Below are 20,005 nucleotides of genomic sequence, written 5' to 3' on the forward strand. Positions count from 1 at the left end.
TCCACCACCATCAACTTCCAAGGGGTCACATTGACCAGAAACTTAACTGGACTAGCCACATAAATACTGTGGCAACAAGAGCAGGTCAGAGGCTGGGTATTCTGCGGCGAGTGTCTCACCTCCTGACTCCCCAAAGCCTTTCTACCATCTACAAGGCACAAGTCAGGAGTGTGATGGAATACTCTCCACTTGCCTGGATGAGTGCAGCTCCAACAACACTCAAGAAGCTCGACACCATCCAGGACAAAGCAGCCCGCTTGATTGGCACCCCATCCACCACTTTAAATGTTCACTCCTCCACCACCGGCGTACCGTGGCTGCAGTGTGTACCATCTACAAGATGCACTGCAGCAACTCGCCAAGGCTTCTTCGGCAGCACCTCCCAAACCCACGACCTCTTCCACCTAGAAGGACAAGGGCAGCAGGCGCATGGGAACACCACCACCTCCAAGTTCCCCTCCAAGTCACACACCATCCTGACTTAGAAATATATCGCCGATCCTTCATCATCACTGGGTCAAAATCTTGGAACTTCCTACCTAACAGCACTGTGGGAGTACCTTCACCACACGGACTGCAGCGGTTCAAGAAGGCGGTTCACCACCACCTTCTCAACTAGGGATGGGCAATAAATGCTGGCCTTGCCAGTGACCCCCACATCCCATAAACGAAAAAACCCCTCCATATTCGGTACCAAACTCCTTTGTCTGCTATTTTAATATAGGTTTTCACCCATTAGAACAGAGAGCAATAACAATGAAAAAAGCCATTATGCCCAACAAGCCTGCTTCTTTTAATAGAATCATAGGGCCCAGAAGGAGGCCATTCTGCCCATAGTGCATTGTGCTGGTGTTGGCTCGTTGGTAGAGCTATCCAATTAGTCCCGCTTCTCCTGCTCTTTCCCCTTAGCCCTGCAAATGTTTCTTCGTTACGTATTTATCCAATTCCCTTTTGAAAGTTATTATTGAATCTGTTTCCACCACTCTTTCAGGCAGTGCATTCCAGATCATGACAACTCGCTGCGTACAAAAATGTTTCCTCATCTCACATCTGGCAGATTATAAGAAGTAAGAGTGGGAGTAGGCCATACAGCCCCTCGAGCCTGCTCTTAAACCTGGGTCCTCTGTTACTGACCTTTTTGCCACTGGAAACAGTTTCTCCCTATTTACTCTATTAAAACCCCTCCTAATTTTGAACACCTCTATTAAATCTGCCCTTAACCTTCTCTGATGTAACAACCCCAGCTTCTCCAGTCTCTCCCCATAACTGAAGTCCCTCATCCCCGGTACCATTCTAGTCAATCTCCTCTGCACCCTCTCTAAGGTCTTGACATCCTTCCTAAAGTGCGGTGCCCAGAATTTCTTTTTATTCATTCACGGCATGTGGGTGTCGCTTGCAAGGCCAGCATTTATTGCCTAAACCTTAATTGCCCTTGAGAAGTTGGTGGTGAGTCGCCTTCTTGAACCGCTGCAGTCCATCATATCAGGTTACATAAGAACATAAGAAATAGGAGCAGGAGTAGGCCAATCGGCCCCTCGAGCCTGCTCCGCCATTCAATAAGATCATGGCTGATCTGATCCTAACCTCAAATCTTCTATCACAGAACTATCTCCTGAATCTAACAGAATTAGACACACGAAACAGGAGCAGGATCAGGCTACACGGCCCCTGGGCCCGCTCCGCTACCCACAGGGCCATGACCGATCCGAACCTAGACTCATGTCCAAATTCCTGCCCGCTCCCCGTAACCCTTAATTCCCTTTTCTTCTAGGAAACTGTCTATTTCTGTTTTAAATTTATGTCATGATGTAGCTTCTACAGCTTTTTGTGGCAGCATATTCCATGGACCTACCACCCTCTGAGTGAAGTAGTTCCTCCTCATCTCAGTTTTGAAAGAGCAGCCCCTTATTCTAAGACTATGCCCCCTAGTTCTAGTTTCACCCGTCATCGGGAACATCCTCCCCGCATCCACCCGATCCAACCCCTTCACAATCTTATATGTTTCAATAAGATCGCCTCTCATTCTTCTGAACTCCAATGAGTAGAGTCCCAATCTACTCAACCTCTCCTCATTTGTCCATCCCCTCATCCCCGGGATTAACTGAGTGAACCTTCTTTGTACTGACTCGAGAGCAAGTATGTCCTTTCTTAAGTATGGACACCAAAACTGTACGCAGTATTCCAGGTGCGGTCTCACCAATACCTTGTACAACTGAAGCAATACCTCCCTATTTTTATATTCTATCTCCCTAGCAATGAAAGCCAACATTCCATTGGCCTTCTTAATCACTTGCTGCACCTGCATACTAACCTTTTGAGTTTCGTTATTTTTTATACGACGGAGTGGCTTGTTAGGCCATTTCAGAGGGCAGTGAAGAGTCAATCACATTGCTGTGGGTCTGGAGTCACATATAGGCCAGACCGGGTAAGGACGGCAGGTTTTCTTCCCTAAAGGGCATTAGTGAACCAGTTTGGTTTTTACAGCAATCCAGCAGTTTCATGGTCACCATTACTGACACTAGCTTTTTATTTCAGATTTATTTAATGAACTGAATTTAAATTCCCCAACTGTCGTGGTGGGATTTGAACTCACAACTCTGGATTATTATTCCAGACGACTAGTCCAGTAGCATAACCACTCTGCCACAGTACTTCAGCTGAGGACTAACCAGTGATTTATTTATAAAGGTTATATCACAAATTCACACTCAAAATGGAGTTACAGAAAGTAAAAAAACAGGATAAAATGTGCTGTTGTTCTGTTTTTCAGGCTCTGGGAAAGCACTGTGTTGTCTTCAACTGCTCTGAAGGTCTGGATTACAAGGTGAAAATACTCGACTCCATTTACTGTGCCAAACAACAAGGGTTTTACATGTGAATTAAGCAACTCCGCCTGGACACTGAGTTGGCCCTAATGTAATGCGATAGCAAAATACTGCAGATGTTGGAAATCCGAAATAACAACAGAAAATGCTGGAAAAACTCAGCAGGTCAGGCAACATCCGTGGAGAGAAATTTGAGTTGACGTTTCGGGTTGGACCCTTCTTCAAAACTGGAAAGAAAAGAAACTAGATCGAAGGCAGGGCTGCGATCGGACAAAAGAATAAAAGAAACAAAAGAAATAAAAGAGATTAGAAGCTGGACGAGATGGTAATAGGCTGGGATTAGGTGTAAAGTGTACTGGCAGGGCAAAAGATAGCTGCCAGGTGTGAGAGAGAAACAAAAGGAAAGGGGGGGGGGGGGGAAAGGAGTGGAACAATTACAAGGGAAAATGTAATAGGGGCCGAGGTTATGATCTGAAATTGTTGAACTCGATATTGAGTCCGGAAGGCTGCAGAGTGCCTAATCGGAAGATGAGGTGCTGGTTCCTCGAGTTTTACGTTGAGCTTCCGTGGAACAGTACAAGAGGCCAAGGACGGTGAGGTCCGAGTGGGAATGGAACGGTGAATTAAAATGACAGGTGACCGGAAGCTCAGGGTCACCCTTACGGACTGAACGGAGGTGTTCCGCAAAGCGGTCACCCAATCTGCGTTTGGTCTCCCCACTGTAGAGGAGACCGCATCGTGAGCAGCGAATACAGTATATTAGATTGCAAGAAGTACAAGTAAATCGCTGTTTCACCTGGAAGGGGTGTTTGGGGGCCCTGGACAGTGGGAAGGGGGGGAGGTATAGGGGCAGGTGTTACATCTCCTCCGCTTGCACGGGAAGGTGCCAGGCGAAGGGGAAGGGCTGTTTGGGGTGATAGAGGAGTGGACTAGGGTGTCTCGGAGGGAGCGGTCCCTGCGGAATGCTGAAAGGGGAGGGGAGGGGAAGATATGTTTGGTGGTGGGATCACTTTGGAGGTGGCGGAAATGCCGGAGGGATGATCCGTTTGAATGTGGAGGCTGGTGGGGTGAAAGGTGAGGACAAGGGGAACCCTATCGTGGTTCCGGGAGGGAGGGGCAGGGGTGAGGGCAGAAGTGCGGGAGATAGAACTGACACGGTCGAGGGCAGTGTCCACCACGGTAGAGGGGAATCCTCGGTTGCGGAAAAAGGAAGACATGTCTGAAGCACTGGCGTGGAAGGTGGCGTCGTCGGAGCAGATACGGCGGAGGCGGAGAAACTGGGAGAATGGAATAGAGTACCTCAGACATTAGTCTCTGACCCAAGAGGATCTTAGTAGACTAAAACTAGGTGCCTCAGCGACTTGGCATATCGTCCATCATCTCTAAGGCCTGGACTTGTTTGCCGCTCATAATGCTGGGATGAAAATTTCCTTGCTCCTTCTCTTTCCCCCTCACTAAACTGGCTGTTAGGATGGTTGGTATTGGAAGTGACTGTGTGATAGGGGTTGTTACCTGCCCTGGGAGTGTGTGATGGGACAGTGTAGAGGGAGCTTTACTCTGTATCTAACCCGTGCTGTACCTGCCCTGGGAGTGTTTGATGGGGCAGTGTAGAGGGAGCTTTACTCTGTATCTAACCCGTGCTGTACCTGCCCTGGGAGTGTTTGATGGGACAGTATAGAGGGAGCTTTACTCTGAATCTAACCTGTGCTGTACCTGCCCTGGGAGTGTTTGATGGGACAGTGTAGAGGGAGCTTTACTCTGTATCTAACCCATGCTGTACCTGCCCTGGGAGTGTTTGATGGGACAGTGTAGAGGGAGCTTTACTCTGTATCTAACCCGTGCTGTACCTGCCCTGGGAGTGTTTGATGGGACAGTGTAGAGGGAGCTTTACTCTGTATCTAACCCGTGTTCTACCTGCCCAGGGAGTGTTTGATGGGACAGTGTAGAGGAAGCTTTACTCTGAATCTAACCCGTGCTGTACCTGCCCTGGGAGTGTTTGATGGGGACAGTATAGAAGGAGCTTTACTCTGTATCTAACCCGTGTTCTACCTGCCCAGGGAGTGTTTGATGGGACAGTGTAGAGGAAGCTTTACTCTGAATCTAACCCGTGCTGTACCTGCCCTGGGAGTGTTTGATGGGGCAGTGTAGAGGGAGCTTTACTCTGTGTCTAACCCGTGCTGTACCTGCCCTGGGAGTGTTTGATGGGACAGTGTAGAGAGAGCTTTACTCTGTATCTAACCCATGCTGTACCTGCCCTGGGAGTGTTTGATGGGACAGTGTAGAGGGAGCTTTACTCTGTATCTAACCCCGTGCTATACCTGCCCTGGGAGTGTTTGATGGGACAGTGTAGAGGGAGCTTTACTCTGTATCTAACCCGTGCTGTACCTGCCCTGGGAGTGTTTGATGGGACAGTGTAGAGGGAGCTTTACTCTGTATCTAACCCCGTGCTGTACCTGCCCTGGGAGTGTTTGATGGGACAGTGTAGAGGGAGCTTTACTCTGTATCTAACCCGTGCTATACCTGCCCTGGGAGTGTTTGATGGGACAGTGTAGAGGGAGCTTTACTCTGTATCTAACCCGTGCTGTACCTGCCCTGGGAGTGTTTGATGGGACAGTGTAGAGGGAGCTTTACTCTGTATCTAACCCGTGCTATACCTGCCCTGGGAGTGTTTGATGGGACAGTGCAGAGGGAGCTTTACCCTATCTAACCCGTGCTGTACCTGCCCTGGGAGTGTTTGATGGGACAGTGTAGAGGGAGCTTTACTCTGTTTCTAACCCGTGCTGTACCTGCCCTGGGAGTTTTTGATGGGACAGTGTAGAGGGAGCTTTACTCTGTATCTAACCCCGTGCTATACCTGCCCTGGGAGTGTTTGATGGGACAGTGTAGAGGGAGCTTTACTCTGTATCTAACCCATGCTGTACCTGCCCTGGGAGTGTTTGATGGGACAGTGTAGAGGGAGCTTTACTCTGTATCTAACCCGTGCTGTACCTGCCCTGGGAGTGTTTGATGGGACAGTGTAGAGGGAGCTTTACTCTGTATCTAACCCATGCTGTACCCGCCCTGGGAGTGTTTGATGGGACAGTGTAGAGGGAGCTTTACTCTGTATCTAACCCGTGCTGTACCTGCCCTGGGAGTGTTTGATGGGACAGTGTAGAGGGAGATTTACTCTGTATCTAACCCCATGCTGTACCTGCCCTGGGAGTTTTTGATGGGACAGTGTAGAGGGCGCTTTACTCTGTTTCTAACCTACGCTGTACCTGCCCTGGGTGTGTTTGACGGGACAGTGTAGAGGGAGCTTTACTCTGTATCTAACCTACGCTGTACCTGCCCTGGGAGTGTGTGATGGGACAGTGTAGAGGGAGCTTTACTCTGTATCTAACCTACGCTGTACCTGCCCTGGGAGTGTGTGATGGGACAGTGTAGAGGGAGCTTTACTCTGTATCTAACCTACGCTGTACCTGCCCTGGGAGTGTTTGATGGGACAGTGTAGAGGGAGCTTTACTCTGTATCTAACCTACGCTGTATGCCCTAGAGTGACTTTGCTTATCTTGATGAATATGAGAATTTGCCCCGGAATATGGAAATGAAAAATGTGAGTGAGATACGGTGCAGTTGAAAGCTGTCGTTTATTCACGAGCAGCTGGATAAAATGGTAAATTGCACACAAGCATGTTTTTTTTCTGAAAGCCATATTTGGCAAATCAGGCACCGTCAGATTTGCTGGTGCATGTGATCCAATAATAACTGACAATTAATAATTGGGTGCTGTTCAGGGTGCCAGTGAAGCAAGGCCCTGACCTTTGTTTTTTTGAAAGACCCACACTCAGGTGCTGCTCAGTAGGCAGGAGGGCTGAAAACGTCACCTGAAACTGTTTGGATTCAGTGATAACTCCAGCTGAACAAAGATCATGATCATCAGAGTTTGTGAACTGTGTGCTTAGCAAGGTGAGGGTGTTAGTTCGGAAGAATGGTACATTCTACATTCCTGGAATCTGAAGCAGAGATCCCGCTTAACCAAAGTCGTAAGCACAGCTGTGGGCTCTAAAGGGAACGTCATATCGGATGCCCTCGAGACTGTGGGTTCCAGTGGTCAGTGAGTTAGGAATGGCCATGCCGGGGAATTGTCAGGACAGGGTGGGGAAGGTCCAGCCGCAGAAGACGGCAGAGCTCTGAGAGACTGTCTCCCCGGTGAAGTCAGTGCTTCCTGCACAGGTCCATGTCACCGTGCCTTGTCCGTACTCCCACAGTGTTGAGATCAGCCAATATTAGCTTATCTCTGGTCTTTCAAATAATCAGGATCGAGTGCAAACCAATATGGTAGGTATATTGGCCTAGAAATTCAGTGGGCTTTGCGCCCAGTTACCGCCCAAATAGGGTTTCTGCGCCAGTGTAAGAGGGTGCGCTGATATTCAGCGCTGCGGTAATGGCGGCGGTAGCCGGTAGTGCTGCGCCGACACCGATGACGTCATTGGTGTGCGCAGTGCCCCGGTTCCGCCCCGCTTCCAGCCCAAACCCCATATTTAGTTGCGGCCGCCTCTTCTGCAGCGGCTGCAAACAGCGCTTGAAAAACGGGGCCGTACTGCTGCGCTACTGGGGCGCTTTAAGGTGGAGGTGCGGCCGGCCGCTTTTTCGGCGGCCGCCTGCCCGCACCTCCTTCCCCGGCCTCCTCCACCACCCCCCCCCGCGGCATTGCCGGCTGCTTTCCGCGAGCCCGGCACTTCTCCGTGGTGCCGGGCTCATTTGCCGGCACAATCCAGCGGCGATCTCGCTGTTGCAGGCACCTCCCCCTTAAGAGAAGGAGGAGGCCTGCAGTACCGCAGCCTGCCGCTCCGCAGCGGGTGGCGCAGCGGGGCCTACAGCGCAGAAATTCAGTTTCAGCGCCCCAAGCGGGGGCAGGCACATCCTGGAATAGCGCCTGGTTCCGACTTGGGGCGCAAAAGCCGAATATCTGACGGGCGCACCTGGCTCTGCGCGCAGCGCTAACTTTTGGGCGTTAGCCTGCTGGCAGGCCTTAACTGAATTTCTAGGCCATTGACTTTAATTGGCGTTTAAGATGGATAATAACACACTAGTTATACAGCAGAAACATATGACCGTGACAAGCAGCTGGTACCGGTCCCGATCGGACTGATGGCTGGCGTGCGCGAACAGCTCTTCGGCTTATGACCTTTCTCCCCCTCTTCCTCTCTTCTGGAACCGCCAAAAGTATTAAACTAGGGTCAGCATGGGCCCTCGGAAGAGTGTTAGGCCATTGACCACTGTTGGAAGCTCTCCGCTTCACCGTCTGTGCTAAGCGCTTTTCAGGTCTTTCTCTTACACCCTTTTTTAGGGGTGAGCTTGGGATGGAATATTGACAAGACCATTTAACCTGTAAGGGTTCCTCATAAACCCAGATGCCCAATGGTATGTCGCGTTCTTTGCCTTAACTTTCAGATGAAAACCCTCCCCTAAGGGGCCTCATGCTTTTCTCACATGCCTTTCCTGTTTATATATTCTGACGCTCCATCCATCTGAATTTCTCTGATCTCTCCTGTCCTTATCCTCCCAAGTTTGGAGTCAAACATACCGTTCAGATGTTCATAGCTGCTTGTTATCAGTTATTTATGTTCATGCTGTTCATGCAGCTTTAGCTGTGCAAAACGAATTATTTCATTCCATTATCAGACTATTGTACCATGGAATGAATCATTAAATTCCCAAAGATATCTTCTATTCTTTTCTCATACACTGGTTAACTTATGCATTTTAAAGCAGCTTTGATAAACAAAGTCAAAATCCTAATTTAGGATTATAATTTGGTTATTAGCAGTACTGGAAGAAATGTAAGCGTTGAGCCTAAGTTGGTCAAATCAAAGATACATGAAACAAAGTTGAAATCCAAATTTACAAACAGCAGATAGCTAGCCTGGGAAGCAAGATCATGTGTGACTTGCCACGGTGCAAAAGGTTATAACATCCGCAGGGAACCAAAAATATAAGCAAATTCTAAGCATCTATCCAGCTTTTCTCTGCAGATGTGAAAGAGAGTCCCGAAAGCTGTGTTGCCTGCCCGGTGCCAGGATTAAAGATATCTCCTCACGGCTAGAGAAGAACTTCGAGTGGGAGGGCGGGGAATCCAGTTGTCATGGTCCATGTAGGAACCAACGACATAGGTAGAACTAAGAATGAGGTTCTGCTGAGGGAGTTGAGGAGCTAGGGTCATAGAGCCATAGAGTCATAACGGCACAGAAGGAGGCCATTCAGCCCATTGAATCCGTGCCGGCTCTCTGTAGAGCAATCCAGTCAGTCCCATTCCCCCGCTCTATCACCGTAGCCCTGCAAGTTTATTTCCCTCAAGTCCCTATCCAGTCTCCCCTTCAAAACAGTGAGTGCCTCCGCTTCCACCACTTCCGTCGGCAGCGAGTTCCAGGTCATCACCACTCACTGTGTAAAAAAGTTTTTCCTCACATCCCCCCTGTATATCTTGCCCAAAACCTTAAATCTGTGTCCCCTAGTCCTTGTACCATCAACTAGTGGGAACAGCCTTTCCCCGTCTAGCCTATCCAAACCCATCATAATCTTGTACACCTCTATCAAATCACCCCGCAACCTCCTTTGCTCTAATGAAAACAAATCCAGCTTCTCCAACCTGTCCTTGTAGCTAAGATCCTCCATCCCCGGAACCATTCTGGTAAATCTCCTCTGCACCCTCTCAAGTGCCTTCACATCCTTCCTAAAGTGTGGTGACCAGAACTGGACGCAATACTCCAGTTGTGGCCTAACCAGCGCTTTATAAAGGTTCAGCATAACTTCTCTACTTTTGTACTCAATACCTCTATTTATGAAGCCCAAGATCCCATATGCTTTGTTAACCACTCTCTCAATATGTCCTGCCACCTTCAGGGACCTATGCACATTAACTCCCAGGTCCCTCTGTCCCTGCACACTCTTTAAAACTGTGCCATTAAGTGTATATTGCCTCTCCCTGTTCCTTCTGCCAAAATGCATCACCTCACACTTCTCTGTATTAAATTCCATCTGCCACTTGTCTGCCCATTCTGCTAGCCTTTCTATATCCTGCTGCAATCGATTGATATCATCATCACTGTTTGCCACACCCCCAAGTTTGGTGTCATCGGCAAATTTAGAAATTCTACTCTATATTCCAATATCCAGGTCATTTAAATATATCAAAAAAAGCAGTGGCCCCAGCACTGACCCTTGGGGAACACCATTGTCTACCATCCTTCAGTCTGAAAAACAGCTATTTAGCACAACTCGCTGTTTTCTATCCCTAAGCCAATTCCTTATCCAAGCTGCCACTGACCTTTCTCCTTCTTCTTCGGCAGTCCCTCGGAACCGAGGATGACTTGCTTCCACATTAAAAATGAGTTCGCAGGTGACTGATTAGTCCAATGCGGGACCTACAGTCTCGGTCACAGGTGGGGCAGACGGTGGTTGAAGGGGCGGGTGGGTGGGGTGCTTGGGTTGACGTGCGCTCCTTGCGCTGCCTGCGCTTGGCTTCCGCTTGCTCCCGGCGAAGAGACTCGAGGTGTTCGGCGCCTTCCCGGATGCTTCTCCTCCACTTTGTGCGGTCTTGGGCCAGGGATTCCCAGGTGTCGATGGGGATGTTACACTTTTTCAAGGAGGCTTTGAGGGTGTCCTTGAAGCATTTCCTCTGCCCACCTGGGGCTCTCTTGTCGTGCTGGAGCTCCGAGTAGAGCGCTTGTTTTGGGAGTCTCGTATCGGGCATGCGGACAATGTGACCCGTCCATCGGAGCTGATCGAGCGTGGTCAAAGCTTCGATGCTGGGGATGTTGGCCTGAGCAAGAACACTGACGTTGGTGCACCTATCCTGCCAATAGATTTGCAGGATCTTGCGGAGGCAGCGTTGGTGGTACCTCTCCAGTGCTTTGAGGTGCCTGCTGTACATGGTCCATGTCTCTGAGGCATACAGCAGGGCGGGTATCACTGCTGCTCTGTAGACCATGAGCTTAGTGCCAGGTTTGAGGTCCTGGTCTTCAAACACTCTCTTCCTCAGGCGACCGAAGGCTGCACTGGCACACTGAAGGCGGTGTTGGACTTCGTCGCCGACGTCTGCCCTTGTTGACAGTAGGCTCCCAAGGTATGGAAAGTGGTCCACGTTGTCCAAGGCCTTGTCGTGGATTTTGATAATCGGGGGGGCAGTACTGTGTGGCGGGGGCAGGTTAGTAGAGGACCTTTGTCTTACGGATGTTTAGTGTAAGGCCCGTGCTCTCGTACGCTTCAGTGAAGGTGTTGATGATGGTTTGGAGTTTGACCTCCGAGTGAGCGCAGACGCAAGCGTCGTCTGCATACTGTAATTCGATGACAGATGATGGGGCGACCTTGGATCTGGACTGGAGGCGATGGAGGTTGAACAGTTTCTCGTTTGTTCTGTAAATTAGCTCCACTCCAGCGGGGAGCTTACTGAGGGTGAGATGGAGCATTGCAGCAAGGAAGATCGAGAAGAGCGTTGGTGCGATGACACAGCCTTGCTTGACCCCGGTTCGTACGTGAATTGGGTCTGTGTTGGAACCGTTGGTCAGGATCACAGCTTGCATGTCGTCGTGAAGCAGGCGGAGGATAGTGACAAACCTTTGAGGGCAGCCGAATTTGAGGAGGACACTCCATAATCCCTCACGGTTGACTGTGTCGAAGGCCTTTGTGAGATCAAAGAAGGCCATGTACAGTGGTTGGTGCTGTTCCCTGCATTTCTCTTGTAATTGATGTGCGGTGAAGATCATGTCCATTGTGCCCCTTAGTGGGCGGAATCCGCATTGCGACTCTGGGAGGAGCTCTTCGGCCACTGGGAGAAGGCGATTGAGGAGGATTCTTGCGATGACTTTCCCTGTGGCAGATAGCAGGGAAACTCCTCTGTAATTACCGCAATCGGACTTGTCACCTTTCTTGAAGATGGTCACAATTATAGCGTCTCTGAGATTCCCTGGCATGCTCTCCTCCTTCCAGATAAGGGAAATGAGTTCATGAATTCGTGCCAGTAGTGCTTCTCTGCCATGCTTTAGTGCGTCGGCAGGGATTCCATCTGCTCCTGAGGCCTTGTTGTTCTTCAGTTGTCGGTTGGCCTTTTCAACCTCATGCCGGGCTGGGTTTGTGCTGAGATGGTGGCGGGTAGCATGCTATGGGATGGAGTTGAGGACACTCGTGTCGAAGACAGAGTCGTGGTTAAGGAGATCTTCGAAGTGCTCCTTCCAGCAGGCACTGACTGCTTCCCTGTCCTTGATGAGTACCTCTCCGTTCTTGGCCCGCAGTGGGGAAGGGCCTTGGGTGCTTGGGCCGTAGATGGTCTTGACTGTGCTAAAGAATCCACGCACGTCGTGGTTGTCGGCTAGCTGCTGGATCTCCTGCGCTTTCTCCACCCACCATCTATTCTTTAGGTCGCGAGTTTTTTTGTTGGACCTCGGCCTTCAGGCTTCTGTAGAGCTGCTTTCTTGCTCTCGAGTCCTGTTGCTGTTTCCAGATCAAGAATGCCTTGCGCTTGCGGCTTATTAGCTCCTGGATCTCCTGGTCATTCTCGTCAAACCAGTCTTGGTGTTTCCTGGTTGAGTGACTGAGCGTCTCTTCACAGGTGCTGATTATGGAGGCCTTGAGTGCAGACCAGACGTTGTGGACACTCTGTGTCTCTGCATCACTGGGAGTCGTCAGGTTGTTTGTGAGGCGCAGGCTGAATAGGGCTTTCTTAGCGGGGTCTTTGAGTGCTCCAGCATTAATTTTCCTGCGGCATTGTTTCTGTTGCCGCCGCTGTTTTGGGGCTACATTGATGGAGGTGACAGAGCGTATTCGGCGGTGGTCTGTCCAGCAGGCATCAGCTCCTGTCATGGCGCGGGTGATGCGGATGTCCTTGCGGTCCCTCACTCGGACGATGACGTAGTCCAACAGATGCCAGTGCTTGGAACGAGGGTGCTGCCATGAAGCCTTGTACTTGTCTCTCTGACGGAACAAGGTGTTGGTTATGACGAGGCCATGTTCTAAGCATTTCGACAGGAGGAGGGTACCGCTGGAGTTGGCTTTCCCTACCCCCTCTCTGCCAATCGCACCTCCCCAGAGGTCTGTGTCCTTTCCAACTCTGGCGTTAAAGTCGCCAAGGAGGATCAGCTTGTCGCCCATTGGGACTTGGGACAGGGATTGTTCGAGGCTGGAGTAGAATTCCTCTTTGGTCTCGTCTGTGGCTTCCAGTGTTGGGGCGTACGCACTGATGACCATAGCGCACTGGTTCCGGGCTAAGGTGAGTCGAAGAGTCATGAGGCGCTCATTTATACCACTAGGGGAGTCTCTGAGACGTCCAACCAGTTCATTTTTTATACCCCATGGAGGCGGCGTTCTTCTTCAGGTTTGCCTTTCCAGAAGAAGGTGTAACCACCGCCTTGCTCCTTGAGCTGGCCTTCCCCTACCCGCCAGGTCTCACTTAGGGCGGCGATGTCAATGTCGAAGCGTCTGAGCTCCCGGGCAACGACAGCAGTACGGCGTTCCGGTCTGTCACTGTTGGGGTTGTCCATGAGGGTCCTGACGTTCCAGGTCCCAAGCTTCATTTTAAAGGGTGGAAGATGCCTGTGCGTGAATTCTTTTAACGTGGGGTGGCCGTTGCACACCAGCTACCACACGGGCTTGACAGAGCAAGGTCTTGGTCCAATGGCAAGGGGATCCAAGACGATTGGAGACCAGGCTCTGCTACAACGGCCTAGCACACACACACAAACATACTGCTACTGTCCTAGTTGAGGCAAGATGGCTCCTGTGCTGGCAGCTCCCTAGGGAGCTCCTTTGCCATCCTTGACCATCCATTGCCATCCTTTGCTCTCTTTCCCCCCCAGTCTCCTCTCTTCTGCTGTTTAAGTTCCCCTGGCTCTAATAGTGGGTGCATTTTTATCCCTAACTGCAAGCTCAAGCTGCAAGGTTAAAGTTACCTGAGCCCACCGCCCATCTCCCAACCATGCCTGTTCTTTGTTCTCAGTGAGCTCTGGCTCTTCACTTAAACTTAGCTCCCAAATTCCCAGACCTCTCTGCCGTCAAGACTACGCTTCTCCACTGGACTAGTGATCTAGTGACCAGTGGATCGCGAGTGGAGCTCGGGACCAGGGATCGCGAGAATATCAGTGCTAATTTGATCCTGTGAGAGACAACATCATTCATGGCCGGGACCCAGGAACGAGGACGAGCCCAGCAGCGAGGTCAAGGCCCAGGAGTGGTGCAGCGTGGACCAGCAGCGGGGTCGGGGCCCAGGGAAGGTGCGGCACGGGCCAACAGCGAGGTCGGGAGGACCACAATGCATCCTACGAAACCCAAGCAGAGAGGACTGTGGTGTATGTAACCGTTCCACCTTTAAGAGAACTATTTTAAGAGTTGCACTACTTTATCTTGGCTGCTGTATACTGTAATACCGGTGGTGACCACACCGGTATATAAGTGCTGTGTAATGATTTATTGGGCAGTTCCGCCCTGACCTTCGACTAGTAAAGACCTGTTAAAGTTTACTCTTGTGGTCTGTGTAGTAATTCTCACTATAACACACAGACTTAACAGTGGCGACGAGTACGATCTTACCCTGCGGCAGAGATACATCCAAGGCAGTTTAACGGGCGTTGAGAGGAGGCATCCGCCCTCATCATCCTGCTGAGAAAAGACGCGGGTTTCAAGAGCAAAGGAAGAATCCTGACACGAAGCCTTCCATCAGCAACAGGCAGTGATCATCCCTTCTATCACGGTGGTGGGTAAACCGATCAGCGACGAGCAGCAAGTCGGCCAAGTTGGCTGTGAAGTAGGGGAGGGAAAAACGGAGGATATAAGGGCGGAGAACTCGACCACGGCCGGGGAAAAGAGCCGGACAGAAGTCGGGGCCAGAGGCGCTGAGACTGGGGCAGCGTAAGGCACGGGAGCCGCGGTGAATGCAAACGCAGCCGGTGTAAAAGACCGGGCTGCAAGCGGGCTGGGAGATACAACAGCGTCGAGAGAGAGCTCGACCGCGACCGGGGAAAAAGGCTGGGCAGCTACCGAGGCCGTCAGGCGCGGGATAAAAATTTTTTTAAAAACCGCGGAGAACTCCGCTGCAGCCGGGGGGAAAGCAACGGACTGCAAGAGGGGCTGGGAGGTACGATTTGAGAACCGCTGGGGAGGGCGAACGCAGCAATATGGCAATCGCCATTACAGCCAGCGGGGGAGAAAGGCAAACGCGGGAAGCCACCATTTTCGTAGGCGGGGGAAGAAGACAAGCGCGGGAAACCGCCATTAAAAAAAAAAAAAAAAATTAAAGAAAAATTTCTTTTTGTTTCTCAAGAAGAGTGCGAGGATGCCTAAGCGTGGTAACATCAACGATTTCGATCCCGATGTTGAAGATTGGGCCACTTATGTAGAACGCATAGAGATTTATTGTAAGGCAAATAAAATATCAGATGAAGATAAAGCACTAACCTTACTAAACTCAATGGGTGCGAAGACATACGGGCTATTGAAGCATCTTCTATCACCAGCTAAACCGGCGGATCAGGCTTTCGCTAATATTGTTGCTGTCCTGAGAAATCATTTGAACCCCACACTGCTGATGTTAGCGGAACGATTTAAATTTTATGCGAGAACGCAACTGAAAGAGGAAAGCAACGCGGAGTATTTAATTGAACTGCGTAAGCTAGCGAAATACTGTCAGTTTGGGGAAAGACTGACAGAGGCACTGAGAGACAAATTCGTGTGTGGATTGTCGAAAGAAGGAACACAAAAGCGGCTGCTTGAAGAGAATGATCTTACACTTGATAAGGCTGTCACTATTGCAGCATCGCACGAAGCCGCAGCGAGAGGCACTGCGGAAATGCAGCTGAAGGCAGCGGTACTCAGCGTAGATCAAATGGCTTTGGGTACAACGAAATGTTATTGTTGTGGAAAGACAACACACGATCAGAACCAATGCTGGTTTAAAAACCAGGAATGTAGAAAATGTGGCAAGCTTGGTCACATAGCTAAAGTATGCCGGTCAGGAAAGAAGACCAGCAACAAAAAGTCACCACAGGAAAAGGGCAGAAAGGTACATAAGGTGGCTGAGAAGAGTTCGGATGAACAGAATTCGGATTCAGACTCCAACAGCAAGGAACTGGGTAGTCTGAGAATTCACAATGTGAGTAAGGAAGCTGACCTACAAACTATCTGGGTCACACTGCAGATAGCAGGAGTCCAAGTGAAGATGGAATTGGACACCGGATCGGCGTTGACGGTCATGAATAAGCAAGATTACAAAAGGTTATTCACACATATTCCCCTACGGGATACGGAGATAGTATTGCAGACATACACGGGGCAAAGAGTATACCCCATCGGAAAGATAAAAGTCAAGGTGATACACAAGGGCAAAGAACACCAAGGAATGGACTTATATGTACTACCTGAGGGAGGTCCACCACTTCTGGGACGGGAGTGGATCAGGAAAATAAATATGGACTGGCACTCCCTAAAAGCAATAACGGTAGATTCCGGAAAAAAAGATGTCAAACCTGAACGATTGTCCAGAATATTGGATGAGGCTAAAGAGGTATTCCAACAGGGACTGGGAACACTAAGAGGAATTAAGGCAAAAATCAAGATTGCAGAACATGCAAACCCAAAATTTTTCAAAGCCAGACTGGTACCTTATGCGATACGACCTGCTGTGGAAGCTGAGCTGGAAGGGCTAGAACATTCAGGAGTACTGTCTAAGGTGGACTGGAGTGAGTGGGCCACGCCCATTGTTCCCGTCATGAAGCGTTCATCAAGTAACAAGCCAGGGGAACCGGGGAAAGTCCGCATCTGTGGAGACTTCAAGATCACGGTTAATCCGGTGCTTCACACGGTGCAATATCCGCTTCCGCGGATTGAGGATATCTTTGCTTCATTGTCTGGCGGGAAACACTTCACCAAGATAGACCTGGCGCAAGCGTACTTACAGATGGAAGTTGAGGAAGAGTCGCGCCAGTATCTCACAATCAACATGCACAGAGGCTTGTATCGATATAATAGACTGGTTTTTGGAGTGGCTTCGGCTCCAGCAATTTGGCAGAGGGCCATGGAGCAGGTATTACAGGGAATTCCAAGCACTCAATGTTACTTGGACGATACCCTGATTACAGGAGATGATGATGAGGAACACCTTGCAAATTTGAAACTGGTGCTCACCAGATTGAAGGAATATGGACTTCGAGTTAATCGCCAGAAATGTGAGTTCTTTCAGAAACGGATCTCGTACTGTGGTCATGTCATTGACCAGGAGGGGCTGCACAAGTCACCTGACAAGATCGAAGCTGTTGTGAAGGCTCCCGCTCCGGAAAATGTATCCCAGTTGAGGTCGTTCCTAGGGTTGATTAACTATTACCATAAGTTTCTGCCAAATCTATCCACGGTGCTGCACCCGCTGAATGCTCTTTTGCAGAAAGAAGTACCATGGAAGTGGAGCGAGGACTGTAAGAAGGCCTTTCGCAAAAGCAAGGCATTGATCACCTCAGAGGAAGTGTTGGCTCACTTCAACCCAACGCTACCTATTCGTTTAGCTTGTGATGCTTCTCCTTATGGTATTGGAGCAGTACTCTCACACAAGTTGCCAAATGGCTTGGAAAGGCCAGTCGCATTTGCATCCAGATCATTGACCTCCGCTGAGCGCAACTATGCTCAGATAGATAGGGAGGCTCTCAGCCTGGTGTGGGGAGTAAAGAAGTTTAATCATTACCTGCAGGGTCAGAAGTTTACACTGCTGACAGACCACCAGCTGTTGGTATCCATATTCAACCCTAAAAAGGGCGTTCCCATTATGACAGCGCAAAGGCTACAGAGGTGGTCCCTTTTCCTAGGGGCACACCAATATGACATAGAATACAAAGGATCAAAACAGCATGGGAATGCTGACGGTTTATCGTGCCTACCGTTGCCAACGGTAGAAGAGGCGCCTACAGTGGACCCAGTGGAGATGTTCCACTCAACCATAGTGGAATGTCTACCAGTAACAAATTCTACCATTGAAAAGGAAACGAGAAATGACCTGACTCTCTCACGAGTCTACGATTTAACGGTGAAGGGATGGCCAGCACATGGCGAACCATTGTTGCCAGCATTCTCGCAAAGAAGAGAACAGCTGTCAGTGTGCCGAGGAACCTTGATGTGTGGATCCAGAGTGGTGATTCCACCCAAACTCCAGTATAAAGTGCTAAAGGAGCTTCACGAGGGGCATCTGGGTGGAGTGAAAATGAAGAACCTAGCCAGAGCATTTGTGTGGTGGCCAGGTATCGATGGAGACATCGAAGAAATGACCAAGAGCTGTCTAGGATGCCAGAAGGTCCAAAACGCCCCACCACAAGCCCCTCTACATCCATGGGAGTGGCCCTCATCTCCATGGCAAAGGGTACATATCGACTTTGCTGGTCCATTTATGGACTCAATGTTCTTAATCGCGGTGGATGCACACTCCAAGTGGCCGGAGGTAATAAAGATGTCCTCCACCACCACGGAAAAAACCATCACAGTATTAAGGACCATATTTGCCAGGAATGGGCTGCCGGAACAGATCTGTTCTGATAATGGACCGCAATTTGTGTCCGAAGAATTCAGGAAGTTCTTAAAAAACAATGGGGTTAAGCACTACACGTCCGCCCCATACCATCCCGCCACCAATGGATTAGCTGAAAGGTTTGTCCAGACCTTCAAGAAGGCCATAAAGGCCATGGGTAATGAAGACATAAATCTACAACATAAGGTAGATAACTTCTTGTTTGCGTACAGGAATGCAACACATGTGGTTACAAACCAAACTCCCGCCATGATGTTTTTCAATAGAAGACTAAGATGCCGGCTGGATTTGATCAAGCCAAACATCAGAAGGGACGTAGAGAACCGGCAATTTCAAGGCATGAATGAAAGGCCAACTAGAACCTTCCAGATAGGTCAACAAGTTTTGGCCCGAGACTACCGTACCGAGAAATGGCAGCCTGGAACTATTTGCACACGACTAGGACCGCTGATGTATACCGTGGACATTGGTGAAAGCATAATAAGGCGCCATGCTGACCAGATCATAGAGTCATCCGAAAAGGGACAACCTACACCACAACTCTATATGCCTAATGATGAAGCAGAGATACCCATAGTATCTACCTCCGATCCGGTGATACTGGAACCAGATGAACCCGACACTGGCATTCAAGCCGAATCGACCTTGCCAAAAGAATATACTACACCACCGAAAACTACTACACCACCGAGGCGTTATCCGGACCGAGTCAGGAGGCCTCCTCAGAGACTGAATCTGTGAACTGTTTTTACATGAAGTTGTGTATATATGTTATTATGTTATATTTAATGGGGAATATATACTGTTAAGCTAAAAAGGGAGGATTGTGGTGTATGTAACCGTTCCACCTTTAAGAGAACTATTTTAAGAATTGCACTACTTTATCTTGGCTGCTATATACTGTAATACCGGTGGTGACCACACCGGTATATAAGTGCTGTGTAATGATTTATTGGGCAGTTCAGCCCTGACCTTCGACTAGTAAAGACCTGTTAAGATTTACTCTTGTGGTCTGTGTAGTAATTCTCACTATAACACACAGACTTAACAAGAACCTGCGGGAAGGAGGGAGGAGGACAGTTCCTTATCCAAGCTACCACTGACCCACCTATTCCATGAGCCTCAATTTTGTTAACCAGCCTTCTATGTGGTACTTTGTCAAACACCTTCCGAAAATCCATGTAGACAACATCCACTGTATTCCCTTCATCAATCCTCTCTGTTACTTCTTCAAAAACTTCAGTTAGATTAGTCAAACATGATCTTCCTTTTACAAACCCGTGTTGGCTCTCCTTAATTAGCTTAAACCTCTCCAAATGCCTGTTAATTTTTTCCTTGATTATTGTTTCTAAAACTTTACCTACCACTGATGTTAAACTGTCCAGCCTGTAGTTACTAGGCTCGTCCTTACACCCTTTCTTCAACAATGGTGTCACATTTGCCATTTTCCAATCCTCAGGCACCTCCCCCGCATATAGGGACGTTTGGAAAATTATGGCAAACCCTTCTGCTATCTCCTCACCCAATTCCCTTAGCAACCTGGGATGCAAGCCATCTGGACCAGGCGACTTGTCCACTCTAAGCATATCCAGCCTTTCTAGTACATCCTGTCTATCAATTTTCACCCCTTCCATTGTTTCTACCTTTACCA

The sequence above is a fragment of the Somniosus microcephalus genome, chromosome 9 (genome assembly GCF_052327205.1).
Source record: "Somniosus microcephalus isolate GS21.2 chromosome 9, FLI_Smic_1.0, whole genome shotgun sequence".
NCBI classification, from domain to species: domain Eukaryota; kingdom Metazoa; phylum Chordata; class Chondrichthyes; order Squaliformes; family Somniosidae; genus Somniosus; species Somniosus microcephalus.